The sequence below is a fragment of the Stegodyphus dumicola genome, chromosome 7 (genome assembly GCF_044657685.1).
Source record: "Stegodyphus dumicola isolate Sdum_Otavi_A_Nest chromosome 7, ASM4465768v1".
NCBI lineage: Eukaryota > Metazoa > Arthropoda > Arachnida > Araneae > Eresidae > Stegodyphus > Stegodyphus dumicola.
In genome coordinates, this window is record NC_140774.1 from 206,999,511 (window position 1) to 207,019,661 (window position 20,151).

Here is a 20,151-nt window from a genome sequence, read left to right on the forward strand (position 1 = left end):
TGTTAGTATCTGATTAGGAAATTTATGTTTTATTTCAAGATATATATGAAGTTGGTAATATCAAGTGTTAAATAAACGTTGTTATTCGGGCAATAGCGTTAGCTTTATCGAGATAGATAAATGCAATTCCTATTTCTTAAATACTCAAGATATAAAGACACACTCGAATAGTAGATTCACTCACTTTACGTTTTTTAAGGGTAATTATATATACATTAAGGGCGTGTTCAAAACAACCATTGACGAGTAGTCTTGGCGTAATTCGTATTCATACCAAGATTATCCATTTCTCAAGGCAATAATTTTTGTTATTTTTGCTAAACCGTTTACGAAAATATAATTTTCCGAATCCTGAACTCTTATGCATGGAAAGGCAGATTTTAAGATATTTGTTTTGCAAAATTCAAAATTCGTATTTTAAAAAATTTTTTTTATGCAAAATTCGTATTTTTAAAACACTGATGTGTATGTTCTTTTTTTAAAATTCTGCCAGTATATAACATTATATAAAATTCTTGTGTTATCACCATTTATAGTTGTCGCTTGCTGTACAGCCTGCTGAATACATGTTACTTTCTAGGTATCTACAATTACATCGTGTTGTTTCGGTACGAACAGGGGCGAAGTATTCATCACTTAGATACATTTAAAGATAATTAATTAATTTTTTTCTGATTTTGATATCTATAATATATAGACAGGATTACTGATAAGAAATTTAAGAAAATAGTAAATGAAGAAGTAAATAGAAAAATTTCTTTCAGGTATTGTGAGATGTCAATATAAACTTCATACATTTTATTAGGGGGCTGTTGACAAAGCAAAATCTTCACTATATAAGTCTACGAGCTCTACGTATACAGTGTGTTGCTCAAAGTAAACTTCCTGCATTGTGAAGAGTACTACGTGTATGTCGTGATGCGTTCATGCGAAGCTTGTTTCCTCGTATGAGCTCTGCCTCTTCGAACCGAAATTGTCCGTAATCTGCAGCGTCTTGAGTTGTTTATGCAGCTTCTTGAGCTGTTCTGGTATTTCCTGTCGAATCTGACGATGACGCGGACAGTCTTGCATCCTTCGTTTACTTGCGACTTCTTCCCGTCATCGCGCATATTCTTTTGACGTTCCGCTTGCCTAATGGGCCTCCGTTTCGCTTCTGCTTACCTTTCCGGAGCACGCAGTGATTCTTGGTTTTCTGAATGTCTTTTGCGTCTGCTACTAGTTTCTGATACAGTTTGAGCAAGCGAAGTTTCTTGAGTTGTTGCTTGTCTGCTGGAACTCTTATTCGTTTCTTCTACAGTTTCTTGAATGCGTAACCTTTCTTGTCACTATGCTTGCCTGCTGAGTTTCTAGTTGTATCTTCATTCATTTTTGAAGCATGCAAGTTTTCTTCTACTTGCCTGCTGAGTCTCCTAGTGCTTTTTACTTCATTTTTTCTGTAGCTCGCTGTAACATTTGTGCTGTCTTCTTGCGTTCAGACATTTTAGTAAATTGAAAAAAAATTATGTAAATGTAGTAATGTAACATTGCATCTAAAATATGTTAAATACCTACAGAAGTTTAAACTTCTACTCAGAAAGGAAGTATACCATAAAAGAAATTAAATTTTTATAAATAAAATTAGAATAGCATAAAATGCATAGAAACATTTCATTATGAAGAAAATGTATTCATTCTTTCCAAGCAACCAGCTATTCGTAAATAAAGTTTTCTTGCCAAGTCAGGAAACAAAGAACTTTGACACTTGGGGTAATACATTTGAAATTATGATTTAAATTTATTTTAATATAACAAATTTGCAAAATCTCAATAAAAGAATTAACGTAGCGATAGCATATCGTGTCACGTATCTAAAGGTGAAACATAAAAGTTGCCAAAAGCAGCTATTCATTTAAAATACTGAAATTAACGAAATATTTTTCGACATACAGTGACGTTATATGGAATCACGTGCTTTCTTCAACTCAGAATATAACCGTAAATAATAACAATAAGTTTCGAGTTTGGCAATACTATTTATTTCATATTTTTTTAACTTAAAAATTTCTCTTAAACAATACGATTTGAGAGTGAGAAGAGCCATCATTTTTCTAAATAAAGCAATTTGATCTCCAGCGCTTTCCGAAATTTTATATGACATCTCGAGTGATAGTCGTAGGAAGATAACAATAGTCGAAAAGTTTTACCAAGAATTTTTGAAATCCGAGGGTACCTCCTTCTAAACTCAAATCTCCCCCCCCCCGTTCCGGAGGATATGATGTTATGAAAAAAAAAAAAAACAAAGAGGCAAAATCCCACATATATTTAAACTGCTGATTCCTGTTTACAATATTCAATTTCCTTTAAAAACATTAAGCTTCATTTAAATAAAAGGAAAATAAATTCACACATTTTCCCTAGCTTTCAAGCTTTTATTGTATTTTTAAATATTCTTTTTGTCACTGTTGCGCAAGTTTCCCGCGACGTCATTAGGAGCCGTAGGTCGAAAACATATAAGAATCATTGCTGTAAATAATGATCATATGATAAATTGCATACATATGCGATTCTTTTGATTAGAATTTGAGTACAATTCTTTATACATCAGCTACTATGCCCCTTTATGTAACGACAAGAATTATTTTCAATGATTATCCGATGAGAATGATTCTTTACAATGATTATTTGATGACAATGATCATTTGCAAAGAATATTAAAAGCCGATGACTACGATTACTTAAATAGAATATGCATGTCTTCGATCACGTCACTATTGTATATCGCTATACTTCTGGGGTTGGGGGGGTGTTGTGTATTGTACTACGGCCCTGTAATTAAGCGTTTTAAATGACATCAAAAACGTTAGTAAAACTTAGGATCCTTACATACTACCCGCCAGAGTTAATTAGTTTGAAACTGAGGTCTAAAACGACCTTGTTGAAAACTTTTAGCTCTAGAATCTAACGCGAGGCCAATCTTTTACAAACATTTCTCTCTAGAAACTAGATATTAAAAAGTCGTTTTTACATTATCATCTCTATGGACAAGTATTTTCATCTGTACTGCATCTATAAACAGGAGTTTCTTAGTTGAAATATGGTTCCTTATGGAAGGAAAACTAGTTTAATGAAATGTTACACAATCAAAAGGCAAGTAACATGAATATTTATATTTCTCCTTTAAAATTCTTATTTCATTCATGACGTTATTTGATTATCTCCCCGTGCTCTCTGACTTGTGTTGTAAAGAAAAACACCAAACACGAGCGTGTCTATGTACAAGTGTTCAACACTACCGCCTGCAATCAAAACACTAACGTCTTAAAATTCAACATAACAAAACCTCAGAACACACCTTATATTCATCTCTAAACCCTGAGGTACTATTCTGAAAAGTGGCTAACTCTGAAGTAAAGCGTCAGAGAGCCTAACTACATTCATTCAACCTTTATCACATATTCACAACAATTTGCTCTTTTTACAGTCACACGAATAAGTTTAAATTTTTGGCATTACTCTAATATTTTTACTTTTAACATATCACAATATTTCTTAACTTTTAAGATAACAGTTCACATTGTATATAAGGACATATTAACATGCTGTTAATTTTACGCATTTTAAAACATACATTAGTAGTACATTGTTAACTTCTATTCTTTTCCAAGCAAGTGCCAATTCTTCTGCATTGAAATTCTACATTTCAAAAGTCTTTCAGATTAAAACTTCTTTCTTGCCAGAATATTTTAAATAAAATTTTATACAATAATTTTTACAATTTTCTTAAGGTACCTTTCTCAAAGATTATCAATGCTTTTTCAATATTCAAGTATTTACACATTCCTATTATACATTAATTTTAGTTTTACTCGCGAGTAATTGAAAAACAATACTAAAATAGGTAACAACTCCTTTCTCGCCTTTTTGGCGATAAAGGTAGGACTCACATGAGGTAAAAATTCTTGAATTCTGCCACTTGCAGTAAGATTGAAAAATTAACTTATGGTTTCAAAGTAACATAAAGTTTTACTTATCTTTGTGATATTCAGACATCCTTTTTTCTGCCCAGTCCTGGAAGGTGGCGAAGACTACGGTCTGGTTGATCTTCCTTCTTGTGCGGGTTCGCCCTTCGGTTCCTTCCTCCATGAGCTTTCTTTTTCTTCCAGTTCGGTCACCCTTGAAGACCTTTTTTTTAGCATCTGCCTGTGGTCTCGGCCGTTTGATGGCAGCTGGTCTTGGCGGAACCGGGACAACTGTCTCTCGTTGTTGCCTGGATCTCGTTGCTGGCTGTTCAAATTTTTCTTGCGTCTTTGCATCTGCAGCTGGTCTTCCTTCATCAATTCTTCGACATTTGCTGCGTAGACTCCTATCCGATGGGTAGATCTTCTGTTTTGGAGCCGTGTTATAGTTGCTGTCATTTCTCCTGGCTTTCTTTGCATTAGTCGTACTTCTCCATTCTTCATTCTGGGGGTGGTCGTGCCCTCTCTTCTCTGGTCGGTGGAACGACTTCTTTTTCTTGTTACCTTCAGTTTTCCAACGGGGGAACTTTCTTTTCAATTGCTCCTGTCTACTAATGGCTTGCCCTTGGGATTGTCGTTGTTCCACCTCTGGAGCTTGTGCCTGCCGTGTCGGATCCTGCAAAAGATCTTGAAATATTGGCATTTTATTACGATTATAAAATGGTTTTATCTGGTCTACGTTTGCGGTGCAGGTTTCACCATTCCTGGCTTTTAACACCACTAAGCCTGAGTTACTTTTTCTATGACATATGGTCCTTCAAATCATGGATAAAATTTGGCAGTTTTATCTTCTGGTGCTGAAGAAAGTTAATGCTTAATTTTTAACACTTCATCTCCTACTTTATAAGTTACTCCCCGTCGTTTCATATCATAATAAAGCTTCTGTTTTCTCTGTGCTCCTTCAGTGTTCTTTTTTGCTTCTTTAATTTATTTTTCTATATTGCCCATTTTAAATTCTGGGGGTCTTTGTTGAACATAAAATAATTTATCTAACGGCGTTATAATCTTTCTGCCTAAAAATAACTCAGCAGGAGTTTTGCCCGTCGTATCATGTTTTGCGGTCCTAAGGGCGAAACCTAATTCATTGACATAGTTAACTCAGCTTTTATGAAAATTTTTAACATAACTACGGACAATTTTCATTATATTTCTATTGACTCGTTCCGCTATATTTGATTGCGGCCGATACGGGACCATTTTTAAATGACGTATGCCCAGTTTTTGGCACATGTCTTCAAATATATTACTTACAAATTGAGGACCATTATCCGATATTACTTTTAGGGGCGCCCCGTATTTTAAAATATATTTATTTAAAATAGAATCAGTAACTAATTTCGAGGAGGCTCGTATTAAGGGAACAATTTCGATCCACTTACTAAAATGATCAACCATAACAAGGAGATAGCCACTTTTATTTAACTGACTTTTTGGGAAAGGGCCCAATAAATCGATGTCAATTATTTCATTTGGAAATTCCGATTTAATACTATTTAGAAACCCGGCCGGGCGGAAATTAATATAATTAACTGCTTGACATGTTGGGCAGGACTGGACATACGCCCTTGTTAACTTTTGCAGCTCAGGAAAATAAACTGCTTCGCGTACGCGTTGGATGGTTTTTTGAATACCAGCATGAGAAGCTAAAGGGGAGTCGTGTAACTCCTGCAGTATATTTAATCTAAGACTAGCTGGGATAACAGGTCGAAATTCGTTGTTGGAATTCGTAGTTTTTGTATAAAATAATAGACCATCTATTAGTTCGTAATGGGCCGCCCTATTTCTTATCGCCACAATATATTGGTGGCTAAAATTTTCAGGATCCTTTAAATAATCATAAATATTTTTAAATTCAGGATCCTTACTCAGTTCGGTTATCACAGTTTCTCGGGAATGTATCTTACATGCTGTGAGCATTGCCACCTTTACACTATTACCTTCTTCATCTATTTTTATTCTGGATAGGGCATCTGCTACGATATTTTCCTTTCCGGGGCGTGTGCTTAATTACCAGATTATACTCTTGTAACTTTAGTGCCCATTTTATTAACCTTGGGGATAAGTTTTTCCCTGAGTACAATCTAGTTCCCGCCGCATGATCAGAATACACTGTTATTGGACCTTTCCAAAATAGACTCGGAACTTTTGCACTGTTAACAGAACTGCAAGTGCTTCTCTCTCAGTCGCGGAATAATTTCTTTGTGTTTGATTTAAAGTTCTACTAAAAAATGCCACGGGCGGCTGATTTTGCGAAAGTACCGCTCCTAGCGCATAATCCGAAGCATCCACTGAAATTTCTAAATTCTCATCGTTTTCAGGAAATTTCAAAACAGGGGCTTGCGTTAATGCTTGCTTTAATTTTTCGAAAGCACTATTGGCTTCGGCCGTCCACGAGAATCTTACCTTTTTCCTTTTTAATTTTAACAATGGTTCAACAATAGCTGCAAAATCTTTTATAAAACTCTAACTTCAATCTTTGGAAGAGTCAAATTTTTCACAATAACTGTATTTAACTTGAAGAAAGAGGGCTTTTCTTGGCCTTCGGATTTCCGCACCCTCCCGTCAGCAGAAATCCGTTTTAGTTTAAATTTTCTTTCTTCCTTTCCATGCCTTCCTTGTTTTTCCGCTGGCCTTCAGACTTTTTTTCTGGCTTACTTTTGAACTGTCGACGTTCGCCGGTTGTTTTTGGATACTCAGGTTTCCTTGCCCTCTGATTCGATTTGCTTCCGTAGCCGTGTTCTTGCCTTTGCTGTGGTCTTGGCGCACCAAATTGGCTTCGTTGCTCATACAGGCGTCTTCATTCGATGTCCGCCGTTCTTCTACTTTCAAACTGGATTGTTAGCTCAAATAACTTTTCCAGTGTAGTCGGATTCCTTAATTAAATAAAGTCTTGTACTTGGGGAACTAAACTCGGCAAAATCACTTGGATTATCTCAGGATCCGGACGGTTTCCATACAAGAGTTTAAAGACGTGAATTTTTCTTAAAATATAGGTGGAAAGATTTTCGATTCGTTGCTGGTATATGCTGAAGAGTTCCATTTCTAAACTTGCACGATCTCTTACGACAGGGAAGGCTTTTACTAAGGCAGTCTTAAAATTTTCGTAAATATAGGTGGGACTTCCCGCTTGACCCAAGAGGCTTCTGCCTATACATTTGAACCAATTAAGCGCTTGGCCCCTCAAAGCGCTGGTAGCTAAGGTGACTTTACGGAACTCATGGACTGGATACAGCATGAAGTGGTCATCCAATTTTCCCAAAAAACTGGTTACCGGTGAGTTTCCATTAAATGTTGCTTCTGGTTTCATCGATGCGCGCATGGTCTGTACGATGTACCCAAATCCTTCCAGGGCGGCAGCTGGCATTTCTGGATTCTGAGCCGCTTCTGCAGGCACCACAGGTTCTTCTTGAAACTCGGCCATGGTTATTCTTCTTCGTCGGGCGCCACTATCAGGACTTGTATTCCTCTTTACTTGCTTTGGAAACATGAACTATCCTGACTCGGAACAGGGAGCTTACTCAAGCTATGTTTACTAAATTACGTGATTCAAATCTTATTTATTGCAACAACTTAAACTGTTATGACACTTTCAATTGCACAAGAGGCCCTTGCTTTTACAACTGCATTTATTTGCGGAACACTTCCTTTTGCAATAACAGTGTGTACATATACTCCTCTCTTTTCAATCTACACCAGAGCATATCTGTGATTGTCGACATACACCGGTGAGGGTCCGAATGTAGAAGAATGTAATGCAATATTCGATCTTTCACCGACGTATTTGGTGAATGTTAACATTCTCCGGTGAAAGTCGACATTCTTTAATTTCGGTCTTTCAAGGTAACATATTTTTATACGATTATATATATATATATATATATATATAATAATTTATTTCCTAAACCGTATTGATTAATTGATTATATTATCTCCTAAGTTTAATTAAAGTAGAATTATTTTAAAAGTGTGCATCCATACTGGTAAGTTATATTTTGAAAGATGTTTTGAAGTAATTTGAAAGCAAAATGTTAATAATGTTTTAACGGGGACTGGAGTTAAATCATCACGAAGAATAATATTACAATTGTAAAAGTAAAAATTAAAACATGTAATTATTGTCATTGATCGGAAATTAGTTGACTTTTCAAGGGGAACAAACCAACTCCCGTTCAATGATCAATAATTGATAGAAATACGTAAATATGAAAGTGTTTCGTCTTTACTCGAGTTATAAATTAAAGCCAAACCGGCAATTCTAGTCAGGCCAAATATTTCCGCGAATAGTTGTTACTCAAAGAACTGATTCTCATGAAGCATTTTAGTCAATTCAATTTGGAGTAAAAATCAATTACTGTAGAGAAATCTTGTAAAACTCGAGTAATCGTTCCCGACACTATCATCTTTATGTATTTGAGTATCACCCAAGTCTTGCCGACTGATATAATTCAAGCCCCTACTGCCGCTAAGAATTTTCGGACACCCTACACTTCTGAGTCAGACACGAAGAGAACACACTGCCAACTCCCCCACTAGAAAGAATGTAAGTTACTTAATACCTTTCTGGCCTTTATATCTTCATGTACATTCACTGATCTTATTTATATTATTTTCTATTTTATTTTTATATTATTTTTATATTATTTTTATGTTCTCTTTGATTTGTTTTTGCAAAGTTTGCATTATTTATCTTTTTTATAATCTTCTATGTTTATTTCAACTTTACTTTGATTTCGATTTCATAATGACAATTTCCAATGTTTAATTTCTACAAATAATATAATACTCAAATACATAAAGATGATAGTGTCGGGGACGATTACTCGAGTTTTACAAGATTTCTCTACAGTAATTGATTTTTACTCCAAATTGAATTGACTAAAATGCTTCATGAGAATCAATTCTTTGAGTAACAACTATTCGCGGAAATATTTGGCCTGACTAGAATTGCCGGTTTGGCTTTAATTTATAACTCGAGTAAAGACGAAACACTTTCATATTTACGTATTTCTATCAATTATTGATCATTGAACGGGAGTTGGTTTGTTCCCCTTGAAAAGTCAACTAATTTCCGATCAATGACAATAATTACATGTTTTAATTTTTACTTTTACAATTGTAATATTAATCTTCGTGATGATTTAACTCCAGTCCCCGTTAAAACATTATTAACATTTTGCTTTCAAATTACTTCAAAACATCTTTCAAAATATAACTTACCAGTATGGATGCACACTTTTAAAATAATTCTACTTTAATTAAACTTAGGAGATAATATAATCAATTAATCAATACGGTTTAGGAAATAAATTATTATTAACTAACTTTGCAGCAATTGCGCAAGTAATAATAACTTGTATTCGCACTAAATGGATTTAAGTTCATACAACATTAGATATATATATATATATATATAACACTTTCAATTGCGCAATAGGCCCTTGCATTTACAATTGCATTTATTTGTGGAACACTACTTTTTGCAATAACAGTGTGTATATATACTCTTCTGTTTTCAATCTACCGAAAGTCGACATTCTCCAATTTCGGTCTTTCACAGTAACATATGTTTATACGATTATATATATATATATATATATATATATATATAATATCTAACACTTTCAATTGCACAAGAGGCCCTTGCTTTTACAACTGCATTTATTTGTGGAACACTTCCTTTTGCAATAACAGTGTGTACATATACTCCGCTCTTTTCAATCTACACCAGAGCATATCTGTGATTATCGACATACACCGGTGAGGGTCCGAATGTAGAAGAATGCAATATTTGAATAGAAGAATTCAGTAATGCAATATTTGATCTTTCACCGACGTATTTGGTGAATGTTGACATTCTCCGGTGAATGTCGATATTCTCCAATTTCGGTCTTTCACGGTAATATATGTTTATAAGATTATATATATATATATATTGTTTATATATATATATATATATATAATCGTTTATTGCAATGCATTGTCGGAAACGCTTTCCTGGCCCATAGTGATGAGAGACAACACAAGAAAAATAGGGTACGAACATTGTAAAGATATTTGTTTATTTTCCTTAGCGCAGCAGAAACCAAGGAATAAGAACAAAAGCAGGGGATCGCCATCAAAGAAAGTATTCGAAAGTTCCTTCGGAACGTATCCTAAACATGGGTTTGGTAGGGATAGTCCAGTGCATTGTTCAGCAAGATCACGAGACCTAACTTGCATTATCAGTTCGTCTCGGGGTACTTCAACACATAAGTGCACGAAACCCCAGTTAGAAGTCCAACAGGAACTTGTGGCACATATTGTGGCAGGTGCTGGGAAAGTCCTGGGGATGCACGGTATTTTCCAGAACATCTCATGTTCGATGTGCGAGAGATGGAATACCTGTAACAGGGTGCAGGTCGTAATTTCGAACACCTTTTTTGAGGTCCATAAGTATCTAATTTTGTTCCTACTTTTTAATTTATCTTGTGCTAAGCATAACTGGTGTCCGATCTTTCGTGTGTTTTGTGTTGTTTGCACCGGCCAGGAAAGTGTTTTCGGCCATGTTTTGCCATTTAATTTTTCGTCATCGTAGTCTCTCTCATATATGTGTATAATTACTTATGACTCAAGTGTTGCTACTATATGATGACATTTACAAACACGGTGTTTAAAATGCTACATATTCCCATCCGAAAATATCTTTTTCTTTACCTCTTGCCCTTCAAATAAGATATATGTGTCCTTCATTGCAAAATTACCTGGAACTTTAATTTTTCTTTTTTCGAGGACAATGGAGAACATATTTCATTATAGGCAGCTGTCAATATTCAAACATCAAATTGTAAAAGCCATTAAAGTGTGGCCGAGATGATCAGAAGGGCTAAATTCGCATAAGGATTTAGGAAATAAATTTTGAAAGATTTTGTAAATTTTCCTTCAATAAATTTAATGCAACAGGCAAAAGAAATTACAGGGAACAATAAATATAGGAGCAAACAGGTATATCTTTTCCTAATTTACTTTGATTTGATTGATTTCTTTCTTTCTTCCTGTATAAATAAATAAACTTTAAGAATGCAACTGAAGAATGAGAATAAAAGTTTCAATTGAAAACAAATGGTGGCAAAAATCCTAGTGCGGCTCTGCTGGACTACGAAAAAGACCAGTAATATGATCCGAATTTGGAATAACGAGAGAAAATTTGAAATCTGTGCAGCCAGCGATGCAAAGAGACTCGTTAAAATACAGGTTTTGCTGATTCAGAAAGAACGTTACGTGTATATCTTCTAAAATGCTTTTTCCATCCTTTGTTTGTAGTTGTTTCCCTTTTCATTTCAGTTTCCTTTTTTCCTCCTATTTTGCAATTTTCGTCATTGTTTCCCTCTGTTTTTAAGCCACCTGTTTATTATTTCTGTTATTATTATTGCAAATTATGTAAAAATTAAGTAAGGAAAAGTAAGGCACTGAAACTTTGCAAATTATTACGCTCTACGTGAGATTCATGGAGGCCGCTTATTGCATACAAATAACGCAAAGTACTTTAACTTATCTGCTTGGCTTTAGGTCAGAACAACGAAAACAACAAATTCACCCTTTGTAGAAAACAATTCTTCCAGGCAATAATCTACGGGGAGTTTTTTCCCTATGAAACTGAGCCAAAAGTGTTATATAGTATCTAAATATGGAAGTGTTGTACATGTTAAACGTGATCGTCATTGCATTACCTTCACTATTTTACTACTGAAATAAAGATATACCGATTTTTTTGTAGATTGGAAAATCCTCCTTGTGATCATGAAAAGGAGCAAAAACTGGAAAACGAGAAAGAACTGGAAAACGAGAAGGAACTGGAAAAGAAGCGAGAACCGGAAAAGATGCAAAAACTGGAAAAGAATCAAAAACTGAATAAAAAGGAAGAACAGGAAAAGAAGGAGAAACTGGAAAAGAATCAAAAACTGAATAAAAAGGAAGAACAGGAAAAGAAGGAGAAACTGGAAAAGAAGCAAGAACTCAAAAACAAGAGAAAACTGGAATTGACACAAAAACTAGAAAAGAAGCAAGAACTGAAAAAGACACAAAAGCTGGAAAAGATACAAAAACTAGAAAAGAAGCAAGAACAGGAAAAGATACAAGAATTAGAACAGAAGCAAGAACTGAAAAAGAAGCAAAAATTGGAAAAGAAGCAAGAACTGAAAATGAAACAAGAGCAGAAAAAGAAGCAAAAACTGGAAAAGAAGGAAGAACTGAAAAACAAACAAAAACTGGAAAAGCAACAGAAACTAGAAAAGAAGAAAGAACTGGAAAAGAAGCAATTACTGGAATGGATTCAAAAACTAGAAAAGAAAGAAGAACTGAAAAAGAAGAAAATACGGGAAAGAATACAAAAACTAGAAAAGAAAGAAGAACTGAAAATGGAGAAACATATTGAAGAGATGCTAAAGCAAGCACACAAAAATGAACTGGAAAGGCAAAAGTTGAGGGAAAAATTGCAAAAACCAAAAAAGAGAGACCTGAAAATGAAGAAGAAACTGGAAAAAATGCAAAAACTGGAAAAGAAGCAAGAGCCGGAAAAGATGCCAGAAATGGAAAATATAGAGGAGTCTGAAAAGACGCAATACCTGGAAAAGAAGCAAAAAACGGGAAAGATTCCAAATCTGAAAGACAAGCTGGAACCGGAAAAGAACTGTCAAACCCGAAAAGGAAACCGGTTGAACTGCGAAAAGAGCCAGAACTGGATTCCGACTGTAGAACGATTGATTTAATGACCAAACGAAGCAAGACCCGGAAAAGAAAAATAGAACAAATAAATCATATACCTGCTTCATTTTACCAAAATTTATTATCAACAACATTTTTATTATCAAGAACTTTATGATATTCTTAGTATATGGACGGCATTTGATAATATTTTGCTCGGTAAGTGTAACTACTGATATATTATTAGCTAGTAATTAGTCATGCTAACTTAAAGATACCAGTATTATTTTAGTAGCAACTAAGTACACTCTTTCGTAGTTCAGATCTATGTTTTCAGTGCCTTTCATAGCTGCGAGGTCTTCCGGTTTTACCTGGAAAGTCACAGTTTATTGACTTTTTTAACACATAGCTTTACAAATGACAATATTTTTCAACAATAAATTTAAGTTGTGCTACTGGCTTTAAATTGTGCAAATAAATATTGCACGGCATATCTTTCATAATTGAACTCATGAAATTAATTTATACAAATTTCATTTTAAAATTTGTTTGACCCTGAGCTGTCTTATCCAACTGCAGATATTCATAGAACTTTATATCAAGGTTCAAAGAAACGTTCAAAAAGGAATGTTTATCCACTTTTAATTATGTGTTAATCAGCATGATTTGCATTACTAAGATTGTAATTCTAAACAAATTAAAAGCTGTTGTAGTATGTACATTAGCTTTTCATTTGCTTTCACCTTGTTTAAATTCAGTTTGACATACCACAGTTTCCGTCTCTACTCAGGATTTTTTCAGTGTAAAAATTCAAGATTACAAATTGAAATGAGCGAAAGAAATAACTTTTAAAATGTGTGTATACATTACATCAGAATCATAATATAATTAGATAAATAAACTGAATAATATGTTATAAAGCGAATTTATATCAATTTCGATTTCTTTCAAAATAGAGATTCCTTCGCACCTCACAAATCTCACAGAAACTCTCGGTTTGTGATTCGTGAGCTTTAGTTTTTTATATTTGAAATTTGGCAGCAATATGATTCACTGTTACGATGCAAATTCTTGCTCACAAATTGGTTATCTAACTAGAAAATGGTATAATTAAAATAAAATGAATATTATTAGATGGAAATGTTGGTTTCCTTTGCGTTTATCTGAATGGTATCGTATATATAAACCTGTTGGAGACGTTTTTTTCCCACACATCGAATAGAGACACATAGTCACATAATACCAATAATATGAATACAAGAATATAGTGTAAGATGAAGCTCTACCACATTTCTCTATTACTTAAGACTGCGAAAGATTTGTTAAAGCATTACAGGATCATACTCTGATGGATCTCGCCGTTCTGTTTCATTTTCCGCCCTCGAAAACACATATCTTAGTACAATAGATTACTTTTGAAGGAATGGATTATTTGAAAACATTGTAACTGTAAGAATTATTCTCTGACGTTATTACTGAAAAAGTGGTTGAGAGCATAATCTTTGGCTATGCGCTTTAAGCTGTATTAAAACCATTTTGAAATGTAAGGCCTACAAACTGAAACGTAACTTTATCTTATTTCTGTACTATTCATTAGAGTTATATACATTCCCATCAATAGATACTGAATGGCTAAATATTCTGCTTACCCAAATCAGTTATTTTTTTCCTCTCTTCTTTTTCTTAATTTTAATTAGTCCGGAAAGTAAAGCTATAGAGAATTTCCCTTCTTCATTAGAAATCTGATTTAGAATTTTGTTTTCGGAGATAAAAGTTTGAATTCTTTATCCCTTTTCTAAACACAAAGATTGAAAAACGTAACATCGAAATTTTGAAAACATTTATACACTATAAAGGGAAAAAAAACAGAATATAATGCTTCAGTAAGCATGTAAATATCTCTATCACTTAAGTTTCAGCTATGTTTGTTATAGTATATTCAATCGTATAAGGCGCACTTTTAAAAGAAAATACAAGATGGAAATTTATGGGTACGCGCTGTACGCCAGCTATAAAAATGTTATGTTTAGAAATATGGAAAAAGTGAGCATACGAAAATTAGATTTCTGCGTGTAATTAAATGCTTTTTATTTAAGAGAAATAAAATAGTTTATGTACTTAAAAATTTTCGTTATCGGATTCTGTTTCATTTTCACCTTCACCTCTGATCCATACTTGCATAGACAGATCCAAGTTCCTCATATACGTCTCAAGCTATAACTTCAAGCACATCATCGAATTCTGTTTCAGTTTTGCCGTTACTTTTACTCTGATCCACACATAAATAATCATCTTTCGTTGCATCTAGACCGTCAGATATACCACATAAATTAAACGGGTTTAATTTTATTCCGTGATTTTATTATCTACTGACACACTATTTATGGACTGGCATGACGTATTTGGTCTCCATTTGTATATGTTTTTTTCACCTTCACTTTTGTTCGAGTATTCCACTAACGTTTAAAATATTCTATCGATGATTTATTGACATATATGTCTAATATCTGAACTAATGGCAATAATCCGCCTGGATAAACTGTCATATCTGTATAACACTCTTTCAACAACATATTTGTGTTATCCGTTAGATGGAGGCTGAGCATGTTCCCAAAGTATTAGACCTTCTTGATTATCTGAGGCAAAAGGAAGCTTTTGCCAAATATTTCTTATCCACAGTTTCACAACATTTTTCTCCGCCGATCATTTCTCGTGAATACGGATGAAAACACTTTCGGGAAACTGCACTTCAGCAAAGTCTTTCTTTTCAAGATATCGATGAGCTTTTAATTTCGCCCGGTCGGCTAAGCAGGAGATCAGTACGGTGAGGTGAGATTTCTCGTTGGCCTATTGATTTTATGTTAACCGTTATTTTTCTTTCATATCATTGTTTCTTTATCTCCTACTATATCAAAACTACAGGAATGACATCCATATTTGCAACACGTGATAGTAAATAAATTTTTACATATTTTTAAAAGCTCATCAAAGTTTTATCTCTATATTTTCGAAGCCTTTGAAAAAATTTTATCTCTTTTTCTCGGAGAACTGAATTATTCCGTGAAGTAAATCGAATACACAACCTCAGTTTGCTTTAGAGTTTTCACTTCCATTTGCACACCATTTTTTCTATTTTTAAGGCAAAGAAACGTACGCTGTTTCTTGTTACAATTAATCCATTCTAGTGATGATGGGGATTTTCTACAATGCAGTTTCCAACACTTTCGCCGACGGTAAGCTATTTCATTACTTCTTTATGCAATACACATTTATTCTTTGGCGCAATAATCATTGTAAAATTTCATGCCTCTTCCACTCGTGTACGAAGCATTCACGAAAACCAACCTGCATGATTTCCATTTTCTTTCGCAAACTGAATGACTTAACATTTGAAACTTGCATTGTGTTTGTTTCGTTCGGCGAAAGCCATAACTACTGCTGAAGAAAGCACTGGATGAACTACACTTCACTAAAATCAAATGTGATATCGTTAAGTCTTTGATGTTGACATCTGAACCACAACTTCAAATGACTACAGAAAGAAGAAACATGACTCCTAATTCCGCAAATTCACTTTGGTCGAAAGTGCACTCTTATCCAAATTATGTTCCTTATTTCTCGAAGTCCTAGAATAACAATCTCTTCCACATCCAGAATGAATACAAATCACCTCCTACCTTGCAGAAATATTTTCCCCGATAATCAATTCTCCTGCGCAGCACCTTATCGCTTGCCAAACTGCAATATTTCCGCAATTGACATATTTGCTCGTGTTTTATAAGGTATGAAATAATCAAGAAGAGCTGTTGCGGGATATGATGTTTTTGGTATTGCCAAACCGCCATGTGTATTTTATTGCTTTCTTTATTTACTAAAGATCTGATGCATTGTAATTAAGCGATATAAGAACTTGATTTATATGCGATTACGTTTTCTTATACAAAATGTTCCAACAATGTGCTTATGCGTTGTAATTTCATTTATTCAAAACTCAGTCTAGTTATATTTATAAAATTTTCAATAGCAAACGAATGTTTTAAGAAAACAGTTTAAACGTTTTGGGCCAAGATACTTTTCAAAAAAAGTATAAACCAAGAATTATTTATATGAGAAATTTTATGTAAAAACAAATGGCGCACATTTTTACGTTTCAAATTTACTGGCATATTCCATGACAAATTTAGTAAGAGATTTCAGGTTTTTACCAGCTATAGGAAGTCAAGGATTTCTAGAATAATTTACAAAGTCAAGGACGAGTTCTGTCTATTGTTAATTGGTATTTTCATTTCCAAAACAGAACGTTGAAAATTAAATTTCGAGAGAAGTCTTTTTAATTTTTTTGGCACGCTGCATAATGAGTTCATTTCAAAAAAGCTGAAAATAAAAGTATCAGTTTTCTACATTTTACTAATTATTCTTTCCTCCAATACCTAGACTTCATTTCGGAAACTTTCCTTTTGGTTATAAGAAATAAATCACAAAACAATTGACTGATGTCAATCGAAATCAGACGGAGATACTTATGTTCAAAATTATTTCATAACGAGTGCAAATTTTTTCCTCATAAAATTATGAGTGTCGGAGAAACATATGAAGAGCTAGGCTTCGTAATTTTTACAAAACAAATGACTTTAAATTTAAAAGTACCAAAGCGCAAACATTTACGTTTTTCAAAACACATTTGTACTTGCAAGTCAATGCCTACCACAAACGACCAAGATCCGGTCTGAACTTTTGCAGACAGTGCACAGACATGCGTTTCGAGTACCTTTCATTTTGGTTATTTGCGTATGCCATATAACCTTCTCAAATATTCTCATGCTTGTGACTAAGAATTGAATTATCATTTTAACTGATATTTTTATGTGACGTGTAACAATAATTTTGTTTATTTTTCAGGATGAAGATTCAGGCCCCCTTTGCGCATACCGACTGTAATTTGAATAGCCAGTTTACAATAACAAACTTAATAGTAACCGACCGTCATAGAAAGACGCCCGAGGCTTAAAGGAACGCGAATCTCTATCAAAGTTGCAACTTGTGTAAATGCAATTTTGACTTTTAAATTCTTTTATTTTCCCTTTCTCGTGTCAAAAATGTTTTTCTCTTCAATATTTAGTTTAATAACGTGAAACTTTAATTTAAATTTTTCTTTTCGCAATTTTTACTTTAAAAAGATTTTAAGTTCTTGCATTTTACAAAAGTAATACAGATTTTAAAAACTATAAATATTTCCTTTTGGTTTTTTATTTTAAAAAATTGCTTTTAAATGCTCACTTTATTTATTTTACAGAAATATTATATACTCTTAAAGCTAAACATATTTCTATTTCGTATTTCGATAAATGCCATTTTTTAAAAATATTTTACTCCTTTTTATTAAGGGGTGTTGGAAACCCTATAGCAACAATGTTGAATTGGCCATTTTTGGATTACCTTTTCTGAAAATCTGCTGTTCTTACAGGTTTGAAGGTTTTTACGTAATTAAAGTACATCTATCACCTCGCGCTCTTTCAAGCACGAGGCAGCTTCGTCTATGCACTCGCCATAGTAGGAAAATAATCTCTATCTTTGAAATTTTATCCTCTAATTTATTACACATAACGGTACACAATATACAATAAAACAAATATCACTAGTATAGTATACATTTAATTATATACATAATATAATATTGTTATTTCAATCCATTTCATCGAGAGTCGCGATCAAACTTTTAACTTTTGTTTTTAAACTCTGCAAAATAATTTTCCCTTCTTCAGATATTTTATAGAGATTAAGAATCACTTCAGCATGATGTAAAAAGAACAGCCATTTCTCAGCTTTCGATGGTGGGTCAAACATAACTCTTTTATTATTTTCAAATGTTTCAATAATCGTTTTCCTTGCTCTAAGAAACTCTAAGAATCTCCTATATCTTGATAAAAATAAGAACCTTAATTTCTCATTTCCATATAAAATATACTTCCTCGGTGTCTACTGGCTTTAACGCCTGACATTCGAATCATGTTATTAACAGACATAAAAACAATTATAATTTTCTAAGTTCATATGGTTAATATATAAATTAAGAAGGACTTACTTTTGATCCCGATAGTGAAAACATCGAACGAAGAGCACAACTTGACGCTGTTAACTTTAATCATGAGCACATTGCAGTGGCACGTAACTTGACATGATTACAACACGGTAATTCACATTACCCCTGATTTAACTTTTCACGATTTCACTAGGATGATGAACACTGATGATCCCATTTTACCACTCACTGGCTGTTAACGTTTTAGCACATCACGCTTTCACAAATCGGATGAATTTATTCGAACACATGGCCCTAAACGCGCCATTTTCTTTCGTCATAAAAATCTTCTCTCATCGTAGATCCATTCGTGAACTATCACCGAATTTCATTTTATAACTTTCAGTAACTTTTTACAACCATATTTATTTATTATTTTCACTATTTAGTGATTTTGTTTTTCACAATCTTATCCTATTGACTGCGCCGATTTGCACCTCGCGCCGTTTCAACTCCGAGGCGGGTTCGGTCATTTCTCATGCACTCGCTATAATAGGAAAATAATCTCCATCAGCTTTGAAATTTTATCCACTAATTTATTAAACAATACACAATAAAACAAATACCACTACTATACATTTAGCTTAAGTTATCTCTTTGCACACGGCATGACTGCCGGTCCAACCGCAAAAGTCACAAGTCTCGTATTCTTCCCACCAGCTTGCCCCCACTCTGTTTTCCGGCGTAACTACGTCCCTTCCTTTAACCGTCTTTCGCCCCTCGCGGATAAAATGTTCTGGAAACGTCTTTCGCTAAGGGAAGGAACATCACAGTACCTAGCTGAATATCCTGAAACGAGCTTTTTTATCATTTTAAATTTTAGAGTATTTTACAGTATATTTTGTTACGCATAGTAAAATTTAGCACTGATTATAATCAAAAGCTCATTTCGGCAAATATTTGGAAGCGTAGTAAATAAGGTATAAAAATTTCAGATACCTGTGAGCAGTAGTTCTTGAGAACAGGTACTACATCGAGTATAAAAAATAACGTTCGGGGGAAAAACGCGATTTTATGTAAAAATTCTCAATTATCAAAGTATTCAATGACAAATTAAAGCTAGATTTTGTACAGTCCTAATTTTCATAGAGATTAAAGAACGGTGTTTTAAGAAAGCTAAAATTGTAGAGAATTTGAAAATGCAAATATCAGAAATCCTCATTTTATGAAATGTTTTGGCTTTCAACACCCCTTCAACTATTCTATTCTTTAAAGTCTTTTCTCTTTTTTTATATTCTGGTAAAACTTGATATATAAATTTAATTCTTTGTCTTTTAATTTTTAATTTTATATCTCTGGTCACATTTCTCTTTAACGATTAACATTTTACATTTGGCTTATTATTATTATATTAAAATTATGCGAAATGAACAAAGAGTAAATAATGAGATGCTCAAT